This window comes from Mixophyes fleayi, chromosome 10 (assembly GCF_038048845.1).
Source record: "Mixophyes fleayi isolate aMixFle1 chromosome 10, aMixFle1.hap1, whole genome shotgun sequence".
NCBI classification, from domain to species: domain Eukaryota; kingdom Metazoa; phylum Chordata; class Amphibia; order Anura; family Limnodynastidae; genus Mixophyes; species Mixophyes fleayi.
The window spans coordinates 5,486,508-5,501,538 of record NC_134411.1 but is presented as its reverse complement, the minus strand read 5'-3'; the positions used below and the strand labels follow the sequence as shown (position 1 = coordinate 5,501,538).

General features: G+C 43.7%; 1 protein-coding gene across 1 annotated transcript in view; it reads right to left on the bottom strand.

Annotated features, from left to right (window-relative positions):
• Window positions 1–8,291, bottom strand: part of LOC142103629 (phospholipase A and acyltransferase 2-like) — a 50,271-nt gene extending 41,980 nt beyond the window's left edge. Inside the window, exon 1 of the mRNA XM_075187729.1 lies at window positions 8,192–8,291. The gene's annotated coding sequence lies outside the window, so the exon portion shown is untranslated. The remainder of the gene's footprint in view (window positions 1–8,191) is intronic.
• Window positions 8,292–15,031: the final 6,740 nt, after the last annotated feature.

The window sequence follows — 15,031 nt, the reverse complement described above, 5'->3', positions numbered from 1 at the left end:
GGAAACGGGAAATTAGAGAGCCGACTCGGCTCAGTACTCGGATTTCCGGTGTTCAGGGGGGGGGCTCGGTTTTAAGAAAACCAAGCCTACGCATCTCTAGTACACACTACAGAAATGTTCTCCCTATGTGTTATCTATTAACGATTTTACCAACGACTTATAAAAAAAAAGTCCCAATCAGCATGTAGATTCCTGTGTACACAGTTTACACTTTTTACAAGATTTGCCTTCAAATCTGTGCTCTTCATCTGTCATAACCATCAGCTGTAAAGATCATGACTCTCTAAACTCTATGGAGATCTTGATCGAGAGTGCATACACACTGCAGAATTGTTTCATTGATTAACAAGATTTTTAGTTATGTTTAAAAATCAAATGAAACAATATGATGTGCTTTTGAACAATAATTGATCATTGCTGCTGTGTACACATAAATGCAATATCGGGCCAGACAGTCGTTTATCGGGTGACTGGCCCGATAATTGACTGAAAACCCTGTAGTGTGTACCCAGCCTTACAGTGAAATACTTGGAAAACACAGAGTAATAGTTGGCTTATTTATTCCAACCTTCATTCAAAGAATATTGTAGGTCTTAAATAAATCAATCTCGTCAAATGTAATCTACTAGTATGTGCACCATAACTAGGTCAACAGTCACTTATCTGAACAGTGTCCCGAGGAATGTAAAAGTAGTTTGTTTTTCTTATTCCCAAGCGACTCAACCAACATGCAGGAAACGGCACTATCCAGAAGTGATGACGTCACCTAACATGTTTCTTCGCCCCTAGGTGGCCGGTCTCATCAGAGGTAATTATCCAGGTGTAACTTTGGTGCCTTTAAATCAGAGCAGGAGCGCATATTCTGCCAATCATCTTTTACAAATCACATCTGGCTTAATTATGCCGAATCACATCATAAATCAGCCAGTCAGAGAATGCGTCCGTTGTATTACAAACTACTTAGCCTATATCGGCCAATCAGAATAATTTAAATAAGGCCATTTAGGCACCAACAATCAGATTGCTATTTAGCCATTCAAGGGTATTCAATTGTCGGCAGGAACGCCGAAAATCCCGCAGTCTGCGCACTTATACAGTTATTACCGTAATAGTGCGCAGAAACACCGTTACTACGGTAATTTTCTCGCTGGATTTCAGCTAGCAGCTCCCTGAGCCGCAAGCTGAAATCCAGCTAACTACTACCGTAATAACGGTAGTAGTTTTTTCAAGACGCGGAAACGGCACAATAGAATACCCCCTTAGAGGTAAATGCATCAAGCTGAGAGTTTTTCGGCGGGTTTGAAAAACCAATCAGATTCTAGCTATCATTTATTTACAAAATGATAGCTAGAATCGGATTGGTTGCTATAGGCAACATCTCCACTTTTCAAACCCGGCAGAAAACTCTTAGCTTGATACATTTACCCCTTAATGTCTATTGAGTCTAACTAACGGTTTAGCTTGTTAATAGGCATATAGCCTTGATTATCTTAGAATGTCTTGTAACTCTCTAGTGACCATTAATCAAAAGGAAAGATTAACACAGATGCCTCATAAGCAATAAATAATTCATTAATATTAAGTAATATATCCAAAATATCAAAAAAAATAGAGTTTAGAGAAAATTAATAAATCAAAAATATAAAAAATAAAAACTCGATAATGACAAAAAAATCTATCCAAAGCTCCTAAATCACTGTGCGTCTAAACAATAATAATCAGGCAAATAAAAAGATATATTGATATACAGCAATCAATATGACATAATAATATAATGTAACAATTTAGATACTGCAAACAATTCATTGTTAGATTTTGTTTGATTTTATTTAATTTTGTTTATAAGATGTGTCACAGAATTCAGTAATAATTATAATAAACAAGTTATACATACAATATTTTCTACATAGATAAATATACAATAACCAATCCTACATTGTATATACATCTAATATCGATGGAAATATTCATCATTAAGGATAAAACCGGCTTATTACTAATGTATACTTTAATCTATATATGATACAGAGGATGATTGTCTGGCAATTTTGATGCAAGGAATGAAAGAAAATATTATAGAAATTTCCTGAATATGATGTGCAGAAAAGCAAAAACCAAGAAAACTAAATACCTGAAAGAAATGCAAACCGTGCAGAAAATAGCATGCCCAAGATAGGAAGGATTTGTATTTAGATGAAATCTTTATTAGAAAACCAGTCATGACCGCATAGATTTGTAGCAACCTCTCAGGAACATTCCTTAAATGCATTCCAATCATAGTTACCCAACCCCCCCACACTTCTAGTATGCAATCGTATAAATGAGCAACAGATGTCTGACCAATCAGAGCTAAGAAGTTGCCTAGGCTATAGTTATTCCCAATTCAATACATTACATTGTATGTATAGCAGCATGATAACAACGAGGGCCGGTTTTATCGCTAGGCAACCTAGGCACCTGCCTAGGGCCTAGCGGCTCTCGGGGGACCCAGCTGGGGGGACAGCAGCAGATCCCCCTCCCCCGACTCGCGGCGGCGCCCCCACCCCCCCGTCGCGGAAAACCCCCTCCCCCCCGCGACGTGGGTGGGGGCGCCGCCGCGAGTCGAGGGAGGGGGGTCTGCTGCTCCACGATCAAAAGCATTGGTGGTCAGTGGTTAGCAACAGGCAGCCAATCGCTAGGCTGCCTGTTGCTGTGCAGCAGACAGGAAGCAGGACGTCTTCACTTCCTGTCTGCTGATCTGAGGAGCAGAGGAGCGACGCTGGCCAGCACAAGTCAACTACAGGTAAGTGAGGGGGAACCTGCCCTGCATATCTATAGGAAGGAGGAGGGGAACCTGCCCTGCATATCTATAGGGAGGGAGGGGGGGAACCTGCCCTGCATATATATAGGGAGGGAGGGGGGAACCTGCCCTGCCTATCTATAGGGAGGGAGGGGGGGGGGGAACCTGCCCTGCATATCTATAGGGAGGGAGGGGGGGGACCTGCCCTGCATATCTATAGGGAGGGAGGGGGGAACCTGCCCTGCATATTTATAGGGAGGGGGGGGAACTTGCCCTGCATATCTATAAGGGGGGAGGGGGGCAACCTGCCCTGCATATCTATAGGGAGGGAGGGGGGGGAACCTGCCCTGCATATCTATAGGGAGGGGGGGGGAACCTGCCCTGCATATCTATAAAGCGGGAGGGGGGGGCTGCCAAGAAAATCTATAGGGAGGGAGAGCGGTTGATATGTGTGAAGGAGGGCAGAGGAGGGGGGCTGATATATGTGACTGGGGGAGTTTTGATGTGATGGGGGGATAGCTACCGAGGGGAGGTAAGGAAAATAGCTGCAGGGGGATGGATGCAGGGTGGGAGGTAAGGAAAATGGCTGTAGGGGGGGTTAAAAAAAATGGCTGCAGCAGGGGTTAAGGAAAATGGCTGCGGAGGGGGGGGTGGTTAAGGAAAATGGCTGCAGGGGTTATTTAAAAAATAGAGCAGCTTTGGAGGGCATAATCTCATGATTGTGTGGTGGTCACATGAATGCTCTCTGTGGTCTCAGCAATCACTAGAATACTAAATATTAGTGAGATGGGGCTGGTAGAGGTTTGTATTTGATTGACCACAAATATTTAGATATTGCTTATATATGCCTGTACAATGGGGTACTTTTAGCTGCCCGTAATGGGGTGTTTTGTTTTAACTAAAGGGCCTAATCATTCAGGGTTTGTTAACATTTTGCATTATAATAAATTTTTGCATTTTCAAAACAGGACGCCAACTTTCCAGAAGCCAGTGAGAGGGTTTGAAAAAGTGGGGATGTTGCCTATAGCAACCAATCAGATTCTAGCTTTCATTTATTTAGTACTTTCTACAAAATGACAGCTAGAATCTGATTGGTTGCTATAGGCAACATCCCCCACTTTTTCAAACCCGCAGCTTAGTAAATCTAGCCCATAGACTCTGAATTTCTGTACAGTGGGAAGGCTCCTTGGAACCTGCGGATACAGCTGTAATGAGTTAGCTAAGTGAGCTCCATCATTCCTACTATATGGGCTCTAATGTTTTTTTACAGACATACTTTTAGATCATTTGTAAGAGACTCTCTGTCAGCTTTGGATCAAATGACAAGTTATCTTACTCCCTGGTGTTAAAGTTTAGCAGCTTCTTTAAGCTGAATACTGATGCTTAATGCTTAATACTGAGAGACTTTATAAAACTATAAACAGGTTAGATAAAACGTTCTGATTCACTTGACCTTTTCACGAAAGGGCTGATTGCAGAGTAAAGAAAGCTGTACAGTAACCCAGGTGAGGAGACTAGCTAGATTGCTGTTCTTAGTAGAGTGCTGATTACAGGAATTGAGAGAAGGTGTTTGCAGCTGTCATGGTGAATAGTTACCTGACAGCTGTCATCTGCAGCTAGTGTTTTCAATCCTCACATATATTTAGTGACACCAGTTTTTGATTTAATTTTTTATTGTGTAAACAGTTTTGATGCTATTAAAGTTAAGTATGTTTGTGAACTTACGTCCACAGATTTTGTATGGGGGTTTGCAATTGATCCTTAAGTGCTGTTACTTTATTTTTATTTTTATGTTTATTTTCGTTGTGTCATTTATATTAACTGGAAGTTTGCAGTGTCCCATAATAGCAAATTGTGCCAAACTGACAAACACATGGGGGAAATAGTTTTCATTCCTCGTTTACACTACACATGCTTTCACTTTCCATTTTCAGTTAGTACAATCCACCCTGTGTTACAGTGTCTAGTTTGTTGGGTCGAGGCATAAAAATTCTTAAAACAAAACTTTTAATAAATAGATGTTTCCTTCCATCCTCTACCCTACTCTCCTCACATGCAAAAAATTGGTTTGCTATAGCCAAGACATATTGTTGTCTTGTATTTCTATATGACATGTGATCCACCTGTATGTTTTACATTTCTGTGAGCAAAGTGTATAAATGTACAGTTTTGTTGACTTTTCAATAAGTATTTTTTAACACAACAATATACAAATTTCCTATATACTTCCTGAGCATGTCAATCACAAAGGAAGAGGATTTCCCAGGAAAATAAAAGTTAAGTAAGTTATGTATAATATAAATATTAAGCGGTAACTGTCTCTTCTTTATAGATTTCATGCAGATTGTGAGTTCTGTTAATGACAATCTGCATGAGCATGGTTGCTCAGTATCTATAGGATGACAACTTGTAGAAAGAACAGCTGTACAGTATAAACCCCTCTTCTTGCCTTCTATCATCAATTAGTCAGTTGATCTTGATGGCAACTGCAATAAATTCAAGCTAAGGACTCAGGTACCAGATTCTGGAATACATAATCCTTTCATTGTTCAGACAAACCTAGGCTAAACTGATTACACAGTGCTGGATAATTACTGTTGCAATATGTAGTACAGCGCTGAAATTCTGCACAGTATTCATTGGATGCCAACCTTGTTGGAGAGAGCAAAGATTGACCTTAGCGGAAGAGGTCCTGTCATTATAAAGGAGACCCACGCTTCAAGGAAAGTGCCCACCGATGATAGTACAGGACTCATACTCATCGGTTGCTCTCAAGTCTTGTGCATGAGCACAATAGCAAAAAAAGATACTATTGATCCAATGGTAAAACACAGAGGACTGTTCACACAGGTAGAAATGCAGGTATTCACACAGGCCAGGGATAAGGCAATGTAGGGTCTAAAGTACAAGCAGAGATCAGACATGCAGCAATTAAAGGAGAAGGCAGCATCCAGACAGAGGTCAGAGCAGGTAGTAATCAAAAGTGTAGTCAGCACCAAGGCAGAGATCAGGCAACCAGAAAGCAGGATAGTCAAAACTGGCCAGGAACAGCAGAGCAGAGAACAGGAGCTCACACAGGCTGCTAAGCAATCATGTAGTCACAAGTTCCATAGTAGTCACATCCTCCTTAGTTACTGAGCAGCCAGCAGGGAGGAACAATAAGCCCTGGTGACCTGCCCCTGCACCCACCTCTAATAATAGATGTACTATAATAACTTTTAATCTCTTTCTATTACTACTAATACAAGTATAATGTTCTATTGGGTTCCCCTTCTCTTGATCCCTTTATTTAGATTGCTGAAGCCTGTATAGTACAGACATTCTTAAGGGCTAGCTGTGGGTCAGAACTAGACTAGTGCTACAGTGGTGAAATTAACCAACACTGGCACTATGACTCATTTCAGTATATGTTAATTATTTTATATTCTTACTGTATGCAAGAAATGTTGCATATTCAAATCTTATCTAATTAGCACTACTAACTTGCTATATATCTGTATCTATTACTAATTTTAGCCTGTTTGACTATGAGTTGCCTGTTACCATTTTCCTCTGCTTACGTATTTCTTGATATATAGTTAATGAGTAATGACATAACTGTCCTGTAATCGGACAAACACATTTACTGGAAACCAGCTGGTTCAGTTATAAAAGAAAATTCCCCATTACGTAGTGAACATGGTTGTCTTTGAGTTCAAATTTCAAAGCTATAAAATAACCTGACACAAGAGTGAGATTGTGAAAGTGAACATCTTGGGGTTAGTGTATCAAGGTGCGAATTATTTTTTTCAGCGATTTAAAATCACAGAAATTTGCAAGAGATTTGAGTCACCAAGTCGCCGTATGTATTAACTAACTATTTGTAGTCTCCAATCAAAAATCGAGGTCACTCTCTAGTGATTTACAGCGATTTTAAATCGCCCATGTTTAGCTGTAAAATCGCCATTTTCAAAACAAAACTCATTTCTGATGAGTTAGTTTTACATGCAAAACTCACACAATTTTGACTTCACCAACATGATAAAAAGCAAGGTACTTCTTTATTTGAGTTGATAGGTGTTTCAGGAGTTAGAGAGAGAGAGAGGAGCGTTAAGTGAGGGAGAGTGTATTTGATGTGTAAAGGAGTGTAGAAAGTATTTTTTTTCCTGTTATTTGATGTAGCTGTCCTTCTTTGTCTTATTGTCTGTGTATTTATTAATATTTATTTTATGGTGAGTTTGTTTTTGCTGTTTTCTGTATTTATCCTGTGTTTTCTTTGTCAGTGTATTTGTTTATTGTCTTGTTTTTCCCCTGTGTGTTTGTCTGTCAGGATGGTGAGAGGAACGAGAGGTAAGGAGGCTAGAGACAGTGGGGAGGAGGAGAGAGCAAGCAGCCAGGAGGAGGAGTAAGAAGAGACAGGCCCTTCTGTTGGCAAAACTAAATCCTGGCGCAACGTGCGCTTTAGTTTTGTGGAAAACTCTGCGCTTATACACAGTCTAGTGCCGGCTTGTGAGCACATTTTGGGCAGTCTAGCTGCCAAGACACCTTTTTCAAGGAAAAAGCAGCTATGGAGTCAGGTGTGTGATGCGGTCAATGCTGTGGGCCCCATCAAAAGGAGCATTGAAAATTGTAGAGAGTGTATCTCCGATATTAAAAGGCAAGTAAAAGGCGAATAAAGCAGAAAATATCAGAGGAGAGGCGTGCAGCTGCAAGGACTGGTGGTGGTCCGGCTCTGGCAATGACATACACCTCTTATGAAGAGGAATTTAAACAGCTAATTCCCATGGAAATAATTGAGGGGCTAAATGTTCAGGGCACCAACAGATCTGTGTCACAACCTAAGGCTGGTGAATAATGTATAATGGTACAAATGTTTATCCTTTATGTTCAAACATTAATCCTGAAGCATGTATATGTTTGATTTTTCTACGCATTGCAAACAGAAGTCTGAGCATTTGATTAGTTGTTTTTTTTTTGGGTGAATGTTTTTTGCACATGAGAAATATATTAATATCAAACATTTAAAATTTTACTACACACAGTCTCTACCCAAAAGCAGACACCACCAACACCAGCAGATGCAACCCAGGAGGATGATGATTCCTTAGAAGGTGAATCCACCAATGTTGTAATGGGGGAGAGAATGTTGCTATCAAACTAGACTAATCAGGAACATCACAAAGTGCAATGGAGGCCAATGTGTGTTACGGTTCAGGTACCTTAGTCAGTATTTTCGCAGGCTTACCTAGGGCACGGAGTCTAACCGCTTTCCGGTCTTCACCAAGAACCACCGCAAGGTAGGATGGGTTTTGCTGCCGAAGAACCGCAGGTCGCGGCCCCCAGGTTAGCCTACTGACGTAAGGGAAAAGGCTCTAAGTGATGGATAGACAGCAGGAATATATGACAGGGTGGTGCAAATAATAACGCACTAACCGTGAATTCCAGGGTCTGAAGGTCTGAAGCGGAAGCTGGCTTGGTGCACGGGATGTGTTGTATGCCTTAACAGGAGATGAGTCCAAGAGTAGTAGGAACACAGCCGGGTCGATACACAGGAGATCGTCAGATATACGGTGCCAGAGAGAAATCCAGAGAGTAGCCAGGAACACTGCTGTGTCGGTACACGGGGGGTCAGTCCAATACACGGTGCCAGGGATTAGCCAAAGAATAGTCAGGACGCAGCCAGGTCGGTACACAGGAGTCTGAAGAAATGTAGGAGCACACAGGGAGCAGGATCACAGGAGTCAGGTACACAGGGAGACATAGCCAGGAACAAGAAACACATTGCTCTGACACAGATAGCGTGTCAGAGCAGAGAATATGTAGTTTTTGAATTCCCCGTCCAGGAGTCACATGACCACCGCTGCGAGAACCCGGAACTGCAGAGGCGCGATCAGAGGGAGCGCTAACCGCCGGAGAGGACAAGCTGCCAGACATCCGACAGCGCAGTGGAGCGGGGAACAGGTAAGATCATAACAGTGTGGAGGCACCAGACAAGGAATGGGAAGAAGTCATCACCTTAGAATCCATTTAATCAATCCCTGAAGTTGAGGAGTCTGTGCGGGCTGCATCAACACCCAGCCAACCAACTTTAACACCCACCCAACCTCAACCTGCACCACTCACAAATTTGGCTGATTCCATTAAACATTTCAGTAGGGTTCAAGAGAATTTGGTGGCATTCCACCTGGACTTCCTATTCAGCGACAGCTCACCAAAGGCTTCAGGTGTCTGCAGAATATGCAGGACAAACAACATCATCAGTTGGTAGCACAGTAAGCTCTGCCCAAAGCCCGTCATTGTCCGCTACACCTGTGCATAGCTGTGTGAGGATCAGGGGTGGCAGACGGGCATCCACAAGCTAGCCCAAGTCTCCTGAGCCTGCAGCCAAGAATAAAGGAAGACAATTTAATGTTTTTTTTGTTTACATTTATGGCAGTGTGTTTTTTGGATTCTGCAACACAGACAAGTGACACTGTGCAGACTGTTATTTATGTTGATTTAAATTTAGTTAAGAAATAAATAATTTCTTTATGCAAACTGGTGTTATTTACTTGAGTAATATGGGTACACTTATGATACTGTTTTTATCTTCCAATAATGCTTAAATGGTTATTTCAACAAACATATGACTTGCCTCCCCTCTCTGTATTTTAAACATCAGCTGCTGGAATGAGCTCCCCTTCTTCGTTACTGTCTACAGCTGGTGGTAGGAGTATACTTTGGGTTAGGCCCAAATTATGCAGCAGACAGTACCACACCATATCAGCCACTTTACCTGGGACATAGAGAAGCACACCACCACATGTATCAAGGCACCTGAATGTGGACATCAAATGGCCAATCACCCCTCCGTTCTATCACCCCTCTATGACATGAGGCTTCCTCAGGGATATGTCAATAATGAGCCATTAGTAAGCTTGCAGGTTTAAATGGCCCTCCTCACAGTCACTGATTGGTGTTGCTCTGGAAGTAGGAGGTGCTGATCAGAAGGTTGCTGATTGGCCGATCGCAATAGGTATGGGGAATCCCTGTTCTGTGGTCCCATGTGCTCTTATAATAAAAAGTCCATAAAACTAAATCTGTGATTTTGCATCTCTTGTACTAGAGTCCGATGCTGCACCAAACTATATATTAAGTTGGTACATTCTTCACAGAAATAGCAGTTGTATAACATAAAAATATATAAGAGTCCAATATGGCAAAAATCTTAAGCTATTAGATAGTGGATACATTGCTCATGTATATACTGATAAGTATGTATATAAACTGTGTCTAAGTAAAGCTGGTGACTTGTATACAGGAGGTAGGGTGTTTTCAAGTATGAAACTGAGTTTCCCAGTATGATTTTTTTTCAATTCTCCAAAAAACTGACTAGGTCAAAGTCTAAATTAAGCCCATATGGTGCTAAAGAACCTACATCATATATCCATTTGGCTTCTTCTCTGGAGATCTTGGCTATATAGTTGCCCCTTTTCCAGTTCTGTTTGACCTTTTTAATTCCTAAGAATTTTAGTGAGGTGGGATCACCATTATGAAATTGTGCGTAGTGTTGTGACACTGTGATATTCCACTTTCTTTCTAATGTTTCTACAGTGTTCGGCAAGCCTGGTTTTTCAGGGTTCGAGTCGTTCTTCCTATATATTATTTTTTGCAGGGGCAATCCTTCAGAAGTATTGGCCAGTATTTGGTCACTGTGTTGCTGATCTTTTTTGCATGGACACTGTAATGTGTAATAAATCTTAAACCATCATCTTTCTGTTGTTCTTTGGGCTTACATTTTGTTGCAAGTAGGATATTTCTGTCTATCTCCCTTGCTTATTTATATAGCAGCACTGTACAGAGAACACACACAGATAGAGACAGACACAGGCAGACAGACACTTAACACTTAAGTTCTCTGGGCCTCACAATCTAGTATGTTAGTGCAGTTTCTTCTCAGCCTCTAGAATTGACCCCCAGGTATGTTTTTCCGCCACTGGGGGTGGTGGTTGCTGGTAGCCAATATATGGTTACAGACAGGGCTGCCAAGAGGAATTCAGGGCCCCGGTAAAACAAATTCATGGGGCCCACCTTATAGTCGACTATGCTAAAAAAAATTGCGCTGCCTTATGGCGGAGCAAAAATTTTGCGGAGGTGTGGTCATACATTTGGGGGTGTGGCAAATGTGCCATTGGGGCATGGCTAACACATCAAAATCACTAGGCTCTGAATTTGCCGTAGCGTCACATATGTCCTATCACTCCTGACTTTCAGGAAATCTAGCACCACAGTGTATTATATAAAGAATGCAGTGTGTACACAAAGAGTTCAGTCTTGGCCTGCACCTTACATTGAGCAGAACACTCACCAAAAATTGGCATTGTCCCTACTAGAATCACAACATTTCACATAGTGTTCTGCTCTCTCCTACCTGTTCTTCTCACTTTCACCACCTGTGGCTGCATGTTTCTTTGGTTGTGGCTTGTCTGGATCCTGGAATGCTGGGGGCCCTATTTGGAAAAAAATGGCTATATTTAGATAATTCCAAACAACCCTGGCGTTAAATCAATACCACCCACGATTAATAATTAGGCCTTCCTCTAGCTCCAACATTACAATAATGTGACCCTTCATCATAGCCATGCCTTATGATCACACTGCGCCCTCCATACTGCTTTTGCCCCCTTCACCTGGCTCCCCTCCATTACACTATACTATGCTGCTCCCCCCCTTTTTCAATCCCACTGTGCCATGCCTCCACCCCTTTTTAACCCCACTGTGCCATGCCCCTCCCGGTTTTTAACCCCTCTGCGCCATGCCCCCGTCTGGTTTTAAACCCCACTTTGCCCTGCCTCCCCCCCTTTTTAACCCCACTGTGCCATGCTGCCCCCTGTTTTTTAACCCTACTGTGCCATGCTGCCCCATTTTTTAACCCCACCGTGTTATGCTGCCCCCCCACCCGGTTTTTAACCCCTCTGTGCCATGCCCCCCCTCATTTTTTAACCCCACTGTGCCATACCCCCCGTTTTTTAACCCCTCTGTGTCATGCTGCCCCCCCCCCGTTTTTTAACCCCTCTGTGTCATGCTGCCCCCCACCCCGTTTTTTAACCCCTCTGTGCCATGCCCCCCCCCCCATTTTTTAACCCCTTGGTGCCATGCCCCCCCTCATTTTGTAACCCCTTTGTGCCATGACCCCCTCCATTTTTTAACCCCACTGTGCCATGCTGCCCCCCGTTTTTTAACCCCACTGTGCCATGCTGCCCTGTTTTTTAACCCCTCTGAGTCATGCTGCCCCCTCACCGTTTTTTAACCCCTCTGTGCCATGCTGCCCCCCCCCCTGTTTTTTAACCCCTTTGGGCCATCCCCCCCTCGGTTTTTAACCCCTCTGTGCCGTCCCCCGCCGTCCCGCCCCCCCCGTCCGTCCCCCCATTTTTAACCCCTCTGTGTCATGCCCCCACTCGTTTTTTAACCCCTCTGTGCCATACCCCCCTCGGTTTTTAACCCCTCTGTGCCATGCCCCCCCCTCGTTTTTTTTACCCCACTGTGCCGTGCCCCTGCCCTTTTTTAACCCCGCTGTGCCATGCCCCCCCCCCCCCGGTTTTTAACCACACTGTGCCCTGCCTCCCCCCCTTTTTAACCCCACTGTGCCATGCTGCCACCCGTTTTTTAACCCCACTGTGCCATGCTGCCCTGTTTTTTAACCCCACTGTGTCATGCTGCCCCCCCCCCGTTTTTTAACCCCTCTGTGCCATGCTGCCTCCCCCATTTTTTAACCCCTCTGTGCCATGCCCCCTCATTTTTTAACCCCACTGTGCCATACCCCCCATTTTTTAACCCCTCTGTGTCATGCTGCCCCCCATTTTTAACCCCTGTGTGCCACACCCCCCCTTTTTTTTAACCCCTCTGTGCCATGCCCCCTTTGTTTTTTTAATCCCTCTGTGCCATGCCCCCCTTATTTTTTAAACCCCTCTGTGCTATGCCCCCCTCATTTTTTAACCCCTCTGTGCCATGCCCCCCCTGTTTTTTAACCACTCTGTGCCATGCCCCCCCTTGTTTTTTAACCGCTCTGTGCCATGTCCCCCCCTCATTTTTTAACCCCTCTGTGCCATGCCTCCGCCTGTTTTTTAACCCCTCTGTGTCATGCTGCCCCCCCTCATTTTTTAACCCCACTGTGCCATGCTGCCCCCCATTTTTTAACCCCACTGTGCCATACCCCCTATTTTTTAACCCCTCTGTGTCATGCTGCCCCCCATTTTTAACCCCTGTGTGCCATGCCCCCCCTGTTTTTTAACCCCTCTGTGCCATGCCCCCTTTGTTTTTTTAACCCCTCTGTGCCATGCTTCCCTTATTTTTTAAACCCCTCTGTGCCATGCCCCCCTCATTTTTTAACCCCTTTGTGCCATGCCCCCCCCCCATTTTTTAACCGCTCTGTGCCATGCCCCCCCTCGTTTTTTAACCGCTCTGTGCCATGTCCCCCCCTCATTTTTTAACCCCTCTGTGCCATGCCCCCGCCTGTTTTTTAACCCCTCTGTGTCATGCTGCCCCCCCTCATTTTTTAACCCCACTGTGCCATGCTGCCCCCATTTTTTAACCCCACTGTGCCTTGCTGCCCCATTTTTTAACCCCACTGTGTCATGCTGCCCCCGTTTTTTAACCCCTCTGTGCCATGCTGCCCCCCCCCCATTTTTTAACACCTCTGTGCCATGCCCCACCTCGTTTTTTAACTCCTCTGTTCCATGCCCCCCATTTTTTAACCCCTCTGTGCCATGCCTCCCCTCGTTTTTTTAACCCCTCTGTGCCATGCCCCCCTCATTTTTTAACCCCTCTGTGCCATGTCCCACCTCATTTTTTAACCCCTCTGTGCCATGCCCCCCCCCTCGTTTTCCTCCCTTTACTTACCTTTTCCTTTTCTTATCTCTTCTTTCTTGGTCCTCTCTGCTCCTCTATGTTCCATTCCATTATTTTTTTTTAAGTACCCTGCTCCCCCCACCAACGACCCCCCCCCCCCCCCCGGCCGCAAAAGAAGATAAAAAAAAAAAAAAAATTGTTTTGAAAAAAAAAAAGATTAAAAAAAAAAAATCGTCCGCGCGAGGGCCCGGGCCGGGCCCCCTGGCATGCCTGGGCCCGGATAATTGGTACCGGCTCCCCCCCTCTCGGCGGCCCTGGTTACAGAAGTCCACTTTCTTTACAAATGTTTTAGTTTTTATCTCATCACTTTGCACAAGAATCTCTAAATCTAAAAATGTTATTCTCTCACTGCTGATAGAGATGTTGAATTTAAGATTAACTTCATTGGCATTAATGTGCCTAACAAAGGAAATTAAGCCTCTGCCCCCTCCTTCTGTGTATGTGTGCCTGTGCGTGTGTCAGACTCTGCCTCCCTTCCTGTGTTGTGTGTGTGTGTGTGTGTGTGTGTGTGTGTGCCACACCCCCACAGTAGGTTGGCCACACCCACTCGACAAAGGCCACTCCCACTAAGATGGGGAGCGCCGGTGCCCTGTCTCACCCAGGGCACTAAAATGTCTAATTACGGCACTGGGGATTATTGTTCCAGATGTTGAGGTACTCCCAGTGTTTTGCGTAACTTGGTGCGAACTTCATTCCCATTGCAGTCCCGCAAACCTGTCTGTAGCACACCCCCTCAAACCAAAAGTAATTATGGTTCAGAATAAATCTGATTGATTCTAGGCAATTTGTTCTTGTTTGGGTGGCGACTCTGTTCTCAGAAGTGTTTCTATGTGGGAACATCCTTTATAGTGTTCAATGGCTTGTGTATAATGAAGTCATATCACATGTCACCATAATACAACCTTCTTTCCATTTTACGTTGTTGAGAAGATTAAGCACTTGTGTAGTATCTCTTAAGTAACTTCTTTGTTTAACTAATAATGGCTGAAGAAAGGTATCGATGTATTCTGAGAAATTGGACATGAGGCATCCTATACCCAAAACTATGGGTCTTCAGGGTGGGTTTGTGAGTGATTTATGAATTTTCGGAAGAAAGTAAAAAACTGGCAATCTCTGATTTTTTTATGTATATGTATTCATGTTCTTTCTTGGAGATGACGCCATTGTTTACACCTGTGTTAAGTAGTTCAGTAATTCAGTATAGTAGAGATGGGTGGGATCCTCCCTCAGAGGTTTATATGTATTCTCCCCCAGAAGTCTCAAAGCTTCTTGTATGTATTGATGTTTCTCCATCACCACTATACCTCCCCCTTTTTCATTGTGCTTTATAACAATGCTGGTGTTATCACTACGTTCTTTGAGGGCCTTTCTTTCTTCCCGATTAAG